Source organism: Sceloporus occidentalis, unplaced genomic scaffold, assembly GCF_023333645.1.
Source record: "Sceloporus occidentalis isolate IW3139 unplaced genomic scaffold, rSceOcc1.0.p SCAF_84, whole genome shotgun sequence".
Taxonomy (NCBI): domain Eukaryota; kingdom Metazoa; phylum Chordata; class Lepidosauria; order Squamata; family Phrynosomatidae; genus Sceloporus; species Sceloporus occidentalis.
In genome coordinates this window covers 905,491-916,924 of record NW_028317064.1, presented here as the reverse complement: position 1 = coordinate 916,924, position 11,434 = coordinate 905,491, and the positions used below count along the sequence as shown (strand labels likewise).

The 11,434-nt window shown below is 43.5% G+C and overlaps 1 pseudogene; it reads right to left on the bottom strand.

The window, feature by feature from the left end:
• Nucleotides 1–1,399: 1,399 nt before the first annotated feature.
• On the bottom strand, nucleotides 1,400–7,593 carry LOC149285087 (leucine zipper putative tumor suppressor 3 pseudogene; annotated as a pseudogene).
• Between the last annotated feature and the right edge of the window lie 3,841 nt (nucleotides 7,594–11,434).

Here is an 11,434-nt window from a genome sequence, read left to right as displayed (position 1 = left end):
CTAAAGACACTGCAAATGGGGATTCCGATCAGTTTTGCGGAAGGACCTGTGCATGATGTCACGCTCACCTGCATGAGGAGCTTGGCTGGCACGGTATGATATATAGATAAATTAATCAGATTTCACCAAACTCTCTTTACACATGGCTTTATACATTATACAGGGCCGGCTCAGTCTTTCACACTGGGGAAACTTGCTAGCGTTGGCCCTTCATAATGGATTCAGAATAATCCCCAATTAAAGAGCTGAACCTGGAACTCCCTTGCAGACTCCTGGCTTAGTGAATAACCATATTTGTGTTGTGTTCTATCAATTAGCCTTTTAAACTTAAACTTGGATCAGCGAGTGTCATTGGAACACAGGAGTGATGGGAGTGATAAACGGACTCTGTACGCCTATTAAGAGATTCCATTAAAAATAAGCAGTTTCCAGCTACAATAGTCATTTACAACATTAACCCCATCTGTGCTGGATTTCTGATCCATTTCATGTTATTTTAATGGGCAAAATTAGCTTTACTTTAAAAAACAAGTCTAAGTGACCCCAAACTTTTGGACTGTAGTGTTTATGTGTCTGCATATATATTTATAGTATTATATATATATATATATATATATATATATATATATATATATATATATATAGTTTATTTTTTAAATATATATCTTGTGATAATTCACAGTACACAGTAATAAGTGTTCTGTATTACACTAGAAGTTGGTTTCAAGACTTCACATCACTTCAGAGCTTCCCTCTGCTAGCCAATATGGCTAAAATGTCCCAAGATCCAAATCACTTTGACCTTCCCCCCCCCCCCACAATCCCCCCACCCACCCAAAAACAAAAAAACAGAGGAAAAGAAGAACATTAACAGTCACAGAGCTGTGTTCCAGTGAGCTGTGCACGGGACCAGCAGTACTGGCAGCGCAGACGATTGATAGTGCCATAGGCACAGGGCTGTGCCAACCAGCACAAAGCACCAGCAGCACAAAACACTGGAAGCACCGTCAGTGCAGGGCCCCTGTGGAGCACCAGGCATCAGCAGAACCTGGCATTACCGGTATTTTTGGGCACCGGTACTGCACTGGTGGCGTAAGGCCTGGCAGCACAGGGCACCGGCAGTCGAGTGCACTCTTATAATACGCTGTGCACCTGGAGACTAAAAGGACATAAACAGACCTATAGCACAGAGATTATGCCACATGTTTCATCTGGATTACAGCAAGCACTTGTTCTTCTGCTCATGTACCTTCTAAAGCACTTGAAGGGCCTGGTAGGAATGTCATTGCTGAACCCTTCAATAACGGAAGGATTTCTTTGACCGTTCTTCTCTGGATGACCATGACTTGGAGTAGGTAGCACATGCACAGTGAGACACTAGCTGCGAAAGCTTGGTCCATCATATCTCAGTGGATTCTATTCTCTCTAGCCTCGAAGGTGTCCAGGGCTTTTTGTCTTCAGCTGGCGGCGTGGTCACTTTAGCAGTCATATCATTGATCCTTTGCTCCAGCTGTTGGTTTTTCTGATACATTTCTACATAGTTAAGCTGCAGCTGTTTCTGGTACTTAATCACTTTTTCCTTCTCTTCTTGCCAGGTTCGCCGCTCTTCCTCAAACTCCACCACCTGCTGTTCCTTTTGTTGCTTCTCCAGCGCCAGCTCCAGCTGAAGTTTCTCTATGTCCTTCTTCATGGAGATCCCGCTGTCCTCGTTTTGGCGTTGCATCTTGGCTTCATCACTCTCGCATGAGAGAGCGTCCACCAACTTTTCGTTGACCTCTGCATCGTACGGATTATGGCCAAGGTTCGAAAGTGCGTCCTTCAAGCCAGCTATCTCCTGTTCACACTGGCTTAGTTTTTCCTTCATTTGTTGGGCTTCACTTTGCTTTCTCTGGATTTCGTTCTCGCAGATCTCAAGGCTGACGCTCTTGGAGCTGTAGGAATCTTTCATCGAAGAAATCTGTTCTTCTTTTTCCCTAAGAAAGGCCTTAGCTTCCTTAAGTTGGGTTCGTAACCCAACTATCTCATTTAACTTCTGAGAAACATCACCCTGGGAGTCCTTGAGCTGCTGCTTCAGTAGGGATATCTCACCAGCTTTTTGGCATACCTACAGCGGCAAGAAAAAACATGATCAGACACCAGCACAAAGAACTTGAGGGTACACTTGAGGGTATAACTCAACCTTTTTTCCTTTGGTTTTGCACAAGACCTCTTATCTTACTTATTTTTAAATATGGAATACTCCATTATTGCCCTGAAGTTGGCTGTGGACTACTGACATTTTACAGTTTAATAATAAATAATAATATTCATATTAATTAATATAATTAATACATTAATAACAATACATTAATTTATAATTGGTGTTGGCAGCTGGGTTCTGGAATAAGAACGGTTCTGAGATCCAGAAGGGAGGGATGCTGAAGGTAGAACTGATTTTCCAATTTGCATGGCATAGGAACAGACTAGTGTGAGCGGGTTTAGGTAAAGCAATGGGTGTTTATCCACTTTATTTATCATTTATCAAATGTCTGGGTGATAAACCAACACCATAGGAAAATGAAGTGAGAAAAAAGTGAAGACTCACCTGCAAAGTGGGTGCTTTGGTATAGACAAATAATAATGTAAATAAATCAAAATAAATGTGTACTTAAAAGTAAAGATATAACATATCAATAAGCTTCCGTATCAATTAATCAGTACCTTATTAATAATCTTTAAGTATGCATTTGTTTTGTTTTTTAAATTTACATTATTATTTGTCTATGGCCAAGAGCTCCCACTGTTTTTTAACATAGGCCACTGATTGACAACCTTTCTTCTGAAACAAAGTATTTGTTAAAAAAAGGAAGTGGAGAGAGAAATGGTTACTAAAACAATAAATAAATAATTAGGAACAAGTTTAACCCCAAGCGTTTTGTTTTAGAAACCTACAGGTCCATAGAATTAAGTTCTGAATTTAATTTAGAAATCATGTAAAAAATAGTAGGCTATCCTGGATAGTCTGAGGTTATTTCACGATGTAACAGGTTTCTACAGCCTCAGCTTGGAATTCCAGGTTGGGTCCTTATTAAGCTATAAATCATTACTGAAAACCCTGGAAGCTTCGATATGTTTTGAAAGTGTCTGAGATGCAGAGGGTCTTGGGCAAGTTGGGTTGACATGACCAATTGGGACATCCAGGAAACATCCAACTTCATGAATGTTTTTAACTCGGTTCCATTCTTGAGAGAACAGAGCCCAGAGTGAAAGGATCTGGAGGTTAAACCCCAAATGATTAAAAGATCATCGTGAGTCTCACCTCCCACTTTGTTTCCTCGATCTTGGGTAGGTATTCAGCCTGCTCCTTCTTGAAAACCATGCATTTTTTCTCCATATCCTCCCTTTCTTGAAGGAGCTGTGAGATGTCTTCTTGCAGCTTTTTCTTCTCCTGTTGAAGCTTGAATACTTGTAGCTGCAGAGCCTGCTGGGCACGTTGGGCTTTTTTCGAGACCTGCTGAAGTTTGTTGGCATAATTCTGTCTTAAGTCCTCCATTTCACGTTCCCATATCTTTTGTTTTTCTTCAAAGACTTGGAAAATGGCCGCCTCGCTTTTGTCCAAGCTCCTCTTCATCTGCATGACCTCCTGCTCCTTCTCCCAAAGTCGATCTTCCAGGTCTTGTATGATGTCATCACTTGAAGGCGAGTGGAAAGGCAATGGTTCATTGAGATGATTGAGTCTGCTGAACGAGGAAGTGCTTTTGCTGGAAGATCGTCCACTATCTGAGGTAGAAATTCCATTATAACCCACTATGTTCTTTTCCACATAGGTAGTCCCAATGCGGTTTATATGGCTCGTCGATGCGCTCATTGGGCCAACATGCTGGCTGTACCCAGTCCCATAGCTCGGTAAGCTTGTTAGTGAGTTACGACCAGAATCTGAGAGACCTCCTACTTGGTTGGATGACCGATTGTGACTAGCCTTCTCGTGTCCACTTTTTAGAGCTGCGGGACTGTTACCGTTGCCATGGTTGGAGCTTTTCCGGTTCTCGGTCGCGCCGTTGTTTAGCGGTGGACACAAGTTCTGCATGGAGTGGAAATTTTTTGGGACCACGGGCTTAAAGGCTGATGGTCTGACCAAAGGCTCGTTGCTCTGCTGAACAAAAAAAAATTAAGAAAAAAAAAAAAAAGAGCATTTATTAAAAAGTTGGGGAGAACAAAATCAATTGTTCACTATTTTCTCACAGTTAAAAAACATTAAATATTATAATCAAAACATAAACCAGTAATACGGTTAAAATGATGAAATTTGTGTTGATTCAATGACTTCCTGAAGAACTAGTTTTAGATATAAGCTCAGCTGGGGCTCTAATAATTTAAAGACACAAATGAACGAAGTGTCCTATTTAACACTTATCTGGGAACTAAAACATTTAAAGGGATTTAACAAAACACAGGAGGGACGTTTATCTCAAAGGAGGAGAAAAGTTAGAATAAAAGTTCACAATATAAGACTGGAGGGTCGGAGGCTGTTAGGAAACTTTACTGAGATGGTGGTAGATAAGTGGATCAGCCTCCAAGTATAAGTGGTAGAGGTTAATACAGCAAGGGGGTTTTAACATACATGGGATCAGTAGCGTACCTAGCGCGGGGCGGGGGGGGGGGCGGTCCGCACCGGGTGGCGCTCATCAGGGGGGTGCCAATTTGCCGGCACCCCTCCAGAGACGGACAGCAATGTCCGCCGCTGGAGGAGCAGGCTCGCAAGGGAGCGGTATCGGAGGTCTTTAGCAGACCTCCGGCTCCCTTGAGTGATTTTAAGCCGGGTTCAACCCTTGAACCCGGCTTAAAACCACTCAAGGGAGCCGGAGGTCTGTTAAAGACCTCCGATATCGCTCCCTTGCGATCCGCGTGGCAACAGCTGCTGTGCGCCGGGATTTGTTGTCAGATCCCGGCGCACAACACTGAAGCCGCGCCCACCGCTGTCCGTGCCCTCTGACCCGGAAGAAGACAGAAGAACTGAAGAAGAGGAGCGAAGAGGAGGAAAAGAAGCTGTAAGGAGAAAAGAGGAAAGGTAGGAAAGCATTCAGTGAGTGAGAGTTGATTGGTATATGTGTGGATTAGTATATGTGTGGATTGATATGTGTGGATTGGTATATGTGTGGATTGGTATATGTGTGGATTAATATATGTGTGGATTGATATGTGTGGATTGGTATATGTGTGGATTGGTATATGTGTGGATTAGTATATGTGTGGATTGATATGTGTGGATTGGTATATGTGTGGATTGGTATATGTGTGGATTGGTAAATGTGTGGATTGGTATATGTGTGGATTAGTATATGTGTGGATTGATATGTGTGGATTGGTATATGTGTGGATTGGTATATGTGTGGATTAGTATATGTGTGGATTGGTATGTGTGTGGATTGGTATATGTGTGGATTGGTATATGTGTGGATTAGTATATGTGTGGATTGGTATGTGTGTGGATTGGTATATGTGTGGATTGGTATATGTCTGGATTGGTATATGTCTGGATTGGTATGTGTGTGGATTGGTATGTGTGTGTGGATTGGTGTGTGTGTGGATTGGTGTGTGTGTGGATTGGTATGTGTGTGGATTGGTATATGTGCGGATTGGTAAGTGTGTGAGAGTGATGGGTGTTATGCTGTACCATTTCCAATGTATTTTTCATTATGTAATTATGCTCTAGTACATCATAACTCCCATCACTCTATACTGTTCCATACAGTGGCAGAGCTGGGAGACAGAGGCCTTGCACCCCCACCGCAGGACTCCTGAAAGGTAAGTGAACTTCAAAGTGGGAGAGGGTAGATAGTTAGGAGGGGGTAGATAGGGAGAAGCGAGTGAGACGGGGGGATAGGGGGTAGATAGGGAGAAGGGAGTGAGAAGGGGTAGGTAGGACAAAAGGGAGTGAGAAGGGGTAGATAGGGCAATCATACTCCTATCATGCCAAGTCTGCGAGTACATCCTGGAATCTGGGTATGCCTGGGCATGATAGGAATGTGATTGCTGTTAACAATCATATATATATATATATATATATATATATATATATATATATATATATATATATATATTAATATTGTTATTTAATTGTTTTGTCCTATTTTGATGTGTTACTTACTTGAAATAAAAGTGTTAGATTTTTTTTTATGGTCTGGGGGGGCCATATTCGGTTTCGGCCAGGTAAATGCTGCATTTTCGGTTTCAGTCCAGAATTCGTTTCGGTGCATCCCTACTACTAATGAAGTGGTAGGCCTACACCACATCAATGTTTGGCTTAGTATATAGTGATAGGAGTTATGCTGCACTATTGTCAATGTCTGGCTCAATGTATAGTGATAGGGATTACGCTGTACCACCGTCAATGTGTGCCTCAGTATATAGTGATAGGTGTTATGTTGTACCACCGTCATTGTCTGCCTCAGTATATAGTGGTAGATGTTATGCTGTACAACCGTCAATGTCTGCCTCAGTATATCGTGATAGGTGTTATGCTGTACCACCGTCAATTTCTGCCTCAATATATAGTGATAAGTGTTGTGCTGTACCACCGTCAATGTCTGCCTCAGTATATAATGATAACAGTAAGTGTTATGCTGTACCACCTTCAGTGTCTGCGCCGGTATATAACGGTAGAAGCTATGCAGTTTTAAAGTGTGTGGGGGGGGTGCCACATACAGGATCCGCCCCAGGTGCCAAATACTCTAGGTACGCCCCTGCATGGGATAAACATATGGCTATATTGAATCTAGGACTAGACCAAGGACTCGGTAACAACAGGGAAAAGAAAATAGCCTAGATGGGCCGAACGGTCCTAATCATTGCTGCCATGCCCTGCTTTTCCTATGCAACTTTGATTAAAGCGGAAATGTGGATGGTCTGACGTACAGAAAATACGAGTTAGAAAATATGTCTGTCTCGTTTTATTCCTCCCCGGCCTCGGTCTACAGACACAAGCACTGTAGTTAAATAAGTTGCCTGTGCATGCACACTTATGCACATCAGATCGACTTGTTAAGCACTCATTGGAGGTCGTGAGACAGAATACTTGATTTATTAAATGTTTCAAATAATATTATAATAATATAATTATATATTATTATATTTTATAAAGTTATATAATTATAATAAATATTATTGAAAATTATAGTATGCGGGATTTGCAAGCAGTTAAAGAGACCATGTGACGACCCAGAAGAGACCGTCCTGTTGCAGCAGCAGCAGTACTCCTCTAAGAGTGTTTGTACTCACATTCCCACACATGTCAGACTTCATCTTCTCACTCTTGCGCTGCTCCCCATTGATATACATAGCGTTTGAGTTTTTTTCCGTCTTGTAGGCTTTTTCCTCCCCAGAGTATCGGTTTGAGTACCCGTTCCTGGAGTTGTCGTTTTGCTTCAAGCTGTTCTGAGTCCTAGTGCCTACGCTCTTCATTGCAAACTCTTGGTCGTTCGCGACTCCGCTGCCAACGCTTCCCATCGTGCCTTGGGAAGGGGACTCGGAGGACCTGGTACCAAAAGGGTGGAAGGAGTCTTGGCTCTGGTAGGAAGGGTCACTGAGGACGGATCTTGTCTCTAGTTTTGCCATGGCAGCGCTGATGGGGAGTTATGACGTGAACCAATGGCACTACAAAAAAAAAAAAGAGGCAACGATTATCTACATTTGCCAATGTTACCAGACAATAAATAACTTTTGGACGAGTTAGAAGTTCCATCAAGCTTTTAAAGCCCACGCCGGTGCCTCTTATGGTATTGTAGTACTAGTCCTCTCTCGTGTCTGTATTTCCACTAAAAGTACGCGCTGACGTCTGTGAATCATTAAAGATCAGACGTTAATCATTGGCAAATTTAGTACACGGATAATTCCCACAAATGTTAATGATTGCCGACAAGGTCTGAGGGATCGAAACAGAATATCCAGGCAAAAAACAACAAGGGAAACACCGGACTAAGACTCGATATCATGGCCAGGGGAAGGACTTCCCCAATCAACGCGATCTCATCTCGCTTCTCCTGTCCGAAACTATCTAGCTGAGAAATCCCAACACATAAAGAACAAGATCCGCGGGGAGACAGTATGGGGACAACGGCCCTCCTGAATCCTCAGTGCCACCCAGCATGACCTTGTTGTTCTTCTTCTGCGGTCTCTATAGAGTGCTAGCCCATACGCTGGTCTTAATGAAAACGTATGTGAGCCAAGATCATTTGGCAAAAAAAACCCAATGCTTTATAGGCTTTCCTTTCCCCCCAACATGCCAAATAGCCATTGGGTACCCTAGTGATACCTTCGTAACACAGTAACTATGTTATTTAAGGCTGTAGACCCCTGCGATACCCTCATACCCAGCAAACATTCTGAGCTCCTAGAAAAGAGGGGCATCAGTTGACGGAAGAAAGGGACATGTGCTACAAAGGGGGACGGTTGCTCCTAACGGGCGACACTTGGAAACCGAGGCTTTTCAAAATGTTATTCTGTCGCTCCATACTGTGCTGGATTTTTCCAGAAGTGTAGAATAATTCTGGAAAACTTTTGCTTCCTTTCGGCCGTGACTTTGGAGCGGAGCTCTGCAAATGGCGGTCCTTTCACCCTTCATAGTGAATGTACGTCCCCAAGGGGTTTCCAATTGCTATGGCTTGTTCAGTACATGAGACTAGATAGGATTAGGATAGGAACGGCAAGCCCACTATGTATATATATATATGTTTGTATATATATATATATTTCCTTTTTTAGGATGTTTACAAGATTGGCAACTATAACAATACCGCACTGCACTCAAGGGGTTAAACTTATTTCAGCACTTTCTACACAGAAATACAGTCAATTGTTGTCAGCAAACAGCAACAAACAGTTGTTATCACATTATGGTGAATAAAAGCTAAAGATGCACGCAGTTAATACATATTTACACTTTTGAAGATGGCCTTTTACATCACATTATGTTCAAGACATTCATACAGAGAAGCTAGAAATCTGAATCAGTTTCTTTCATTCATTCTTTCGTTCAGTGGTTTAACTGAATAAAAGACGTCTTTTTAAACATAAACATAATTATAGTAAATTTTTCAAGCTGTTCAATAATTTCATAAAATTCACCGTACAAAAGACAAGTACAATTCTGCGTGTCCGTAAAAAAGTCTGTCGATACTCAATTCCCATACGGTGCCTGGCAAAATCTGTCCCTGCGCACCCCAATATCCTTAGAGTCTGTCCCTGCGCACCCCAATATCCTTAGAGTCTGTCCCTGCGCACCCCAATATCCTGAGAGTCTGTCCCTGCGCACCCCAATATCCTGAGAGTCTGTCTCTGCGCACCCCAATATCCTGAGAGTCTGTCCCTGCGCACCCCAATATCCTGAGAGTCTGTCCCTGCGCACCCCAATATCCTGAGAGTCTGTCTCTGCGCAGCCCCAATATCCTGAGAGTCTGTCCCTGCGCACCTCAATATCCTGAGAGTCTGTCCCTACGCACCCCAATATCCTGAGAGTCTGTCCCTGCGCACCCCAATATCCTGAGAGTCTGTCCCTGCGCACCCCAATATCCTGAGTTCGGCTCTGTGCATCCCAATATCCTGAGAGTTTGTCCCTGTGCACCCCAATATCCTGAGTTTGGCTCTGTGCACCCCAATATCCTGAGAGTCTGTCCCTGCGCACCCCAATATCCTGAGTCTGTCCCTGCAAACCCCAATATCCTGAGTTCGGCTCTGTGCATCCCAATATCCTGAGAGTTTGTCCCTGTGCACCCCAATATCCTGAGTTTGGCTCTGTGCACCCCAATATCCTGAGAGTCTGTCCCTGCGCACCCCAATATCCTGAGTCTGTCCCTGCAAACCCCAATATCCTGAAATTCTGTCCCTGTGCACCCCAATATCCTGAGATTCTGTCCCTGCAAACCCCAATATCCTGAGATTCTGTCCCTGTGCACCCCAATATCCTGAGAGTCTGTCCCTGCGCACCCCAATATCCTGAGTCTGTCCCTGCAAACCCCAATATCCTGAGTTCGGCTCTGTGCATCCCAATATCCTGAGAGTTTGTCCCTGTGCACCCCAATATCCTGAGTTTGGCTCTGTGCACCTCAATTAGGGCTGCAACAACTAATCGATAAAATCGATAATAATCGATAATGAAATTCGTTGCCGACGAATTTCATTATCGATTAGTTGAATCGATTATTATCGATTATAAAATGAGGGTTTTTTCAGAGCAAACGCTCTGAAAAATACCCCTCATTATATAATCCGTTTAGTCTGACTCACAGCAGCAGCTCCTACTTACCAGCCCCTCCCTGTAATCACTGTGACAACTCTCCCCGCCCCCTTCCTTCTCCCAGAAGGCCAGAACCACATGGCTGTGACACTCATCTAACTGTAAGTATAACATTAATATTTGGGCTGCTGAAAGTTAGGGGAGGTGGGAGTTAATTTAGGGGCAGTTATGGTTAATGGGGTGTTTAGGGTTAATTTAGGGGAAGTTATGGTTAATGGGGTGTTTAGGGGCAGCTATGGTTAATGGGGTGTTTAGGGTTAATTTAGGAGCAGCTGTGGTTAATGGGGTGTTTGGGGTTAATTTGAGGCAGTTGTGGTTAATGGTATGTTTAGGGTTAATTTAGGTGCTGTTGTGGTTGACAGGGTCTTTAGGGTTAATTTAGGGGATGCTGTGGTTAATGGGGTGTTTAGGGTTAATTTAGGGGCAGTTATGGTTAATGGGGTGTTTAGGGTTAATTTAGGGGCAGTTATGGTTAATGGGGTGTTTAGGGTTAATTTAGGGTAGTTGTTTTGATGGGTATTTAGAGTTAATTTAGGGGTAGTTATGGTTAATGGGGTGCTTAGGGTTAATTTAATGAAGAGGACTGAGGGTTAATTTGATTAATTTAATAAAGTTAACTTAAGGTGCAGTTAGAGATAAAGGGGGGCCAAACTAAGGGGAATCTAAATCCTGGGGGCAGTGAAGATTAACCCAGTACTTATTTAAAAAAGTATGATGTCAGTGTGATGTGAACAGGTCTGTGACTCTATGAGGGCACCATGAGATATCTGGGGGGTATAAGGCATATCAGGGGAGGACGGAGAGACATATCCGGGGGTATAAGGCATATACGGTATATAAGGCATATGTGGGGAGGGCAGTGTGGCATGTCTGGGGAGGACGGAGTGGTGTATCAGGGTGTATAAGGCATATCTGGGGCCACAGTGGCATATCTGGGGGTAGACTGGAGTGGCATATGTGGGGAGGGCAGCGTGGCATGTCTGGGAGGTAGTGTGGCATGTCTGGGGAGGATGGAGTGGTGTATCAGGGGGTATAAGGCGTATCAGGCACAGTGGCATATGTGGGGGTGGAGTGGCATATGTGGGAGGCAGCGTGGAGTGGCATATGTGGGATGCAGCGTGGAATGGCATATGTGGGAGGCAGTGTGGAGTGGCATATGTGGGG